The sequence below is a fragment of the Brassica napus genome, unplaced genomic scaffold, assembly GCF_020379485.1.
Source record: "Brassica napus cultivar Da-Ae unplaced genomic scaffold, Da-Ae ScsIHWf_1143;HRSCAF=1623, whole genome shotgun sequence".
Lineage (NCBI taxonomy): Eukaryota > Viridiplantae > Streptophyta > Magnoliopsida > Brassicales > Brassicaceae > Brassica > Brassica napus.
Window position 1 is genome coordinate 25001 of NW_026014568.1, and position 1797 is coordinate 26797.

Below are 1797 nucleotides of genomic sequence, written 5' to 3' on the forward strand. Positions count from 1 at the left end.
GACTGTTCGGGTGATTTTGGCCCACGTGGGCTGTCTGTTCAGTACACACAGGACGTCCGTCAGCACACGCAGGACGTCCGTGGCTGTCCGTGTGTTGTCCGTGTGTCCGTCAGTACACACAGGACGTCCGTCAGCACACACAGGACGTCCGTCAGCACACGCAGGACGTCCGTGGCTGTCCGTGTGTGTCCGTGTGTCCGTCAGTGCACACAGGACGTCCGTCAGCACACACAGGACGTCCGTCAGCACACGCAGGACGTCCGTCAGCACACGCAGGACGTCCGTGGCTGTCCGTGTGTGTCCGTCATTGCACCAGTCTCCGTCAGCACACCAGGACGTCCGTCAGCACACACAGGACGTCCGTCAGCACACGCAGGACGTCCGTCAGCACACCAGGACGTCCTGGCTGTCCGTGTGTTTCCGTGTGTCCGTCAGCACACGCAGGACGTCCGTCAGTACACACAGGACGTCCGTAGCACACAAAGGACGTCCGTGGCCGTCCGTCAGTACACAAGGACTCCGTGCCGTCCGTCAGCAGCATCACAGGACGTCCGTCATACACAGAGGACGTCTGGCCGTCCGTCGCACACACAGGGCGTCCGTCAGCACACTCATGACGTCCGTGTGTGTCCGTGTTCCGTCAGTACACACAGGACGTCCGTCAGCACACACAGGACGTCCGTCAGTACACACAGGACGTCCGTCAGCACACACAGGGACGTCCGTGGTCGTCCGTTCAGTACACATATCAGCAATGCTGGCCCTTCCTGTGGACTGTTCGGAGTATTTTGGCCCACGTGGGCTGTCTGTTCAGTACACACAGGACGTCCGTCAGCAGCACGCAGGACGTCCGTGCCTGTCCGTTAGCACACACAGACTGTCCGTGGACTGATCCGTGTACTGAACTCATATCAGCATGCTGACCACACATATCAGCATGCTGGCCCTTCCCGTGGACTGTCCGTGTACTGATTTTGGACAACTGATGCACCATGTCAGTACACATATCAGCATGCTGGCCCTTCCCGTGGACTGATTCCGTGTACTGATCCGTTACTCTGAACTCATATCAGCATGCTGACCACACATATCACATGCTGCCTTCCCGTGGACTGTCCGTGACTGATCCGTGTACTGATCCTGTACTGAACTCATATCAGCATGCTGACCACACATATCAGCATGCTGGCCCTTCCCGTGGACTGATTCGTGTACTGATCCTGTACTGACCGGTACTGAACTCATATCAGCATGCTGACCACACATATCAGCATGCTGCCCTTCCCGTGGACTGTCCGTGTACTGAACTCATATCAGCATGCTGACCACACATATCAGCATGCGCCCTTCCCGTTGACTGTCCGTGTACTGATCCGTGTACTGAACTCATATCAGCAGCATGCTGACCACACATATCAGCATGCTGGCCCTTCCCGTGGACTGATCCGTGTACTGATCCGTGTACTGATCCGTGTACGGAACTCATATCAGCTGCTGACCCACATATCAGCATGCTGGCCCTTCCCGTGGACTGTCCGTGTACTGATCCGTGTACTGATCCGTGTACTGACTCATATCAGCATGCTGAAACCACACATATCAGCATTCGCCCTTCCCGTGGACTGTCCGTGTACTGATCCGTGTACTGATCTGTACTGAACTCATATCAGCATGCTACCACACTATCGCATGCTGGCCCTTCCCGTGGACTGTCCGTTACTGATTGTTGGACACACTGATGCCACATGTCATACACATCTCAGCACGCTGGACCTCCCGTGGACTGCTCCGTGTACT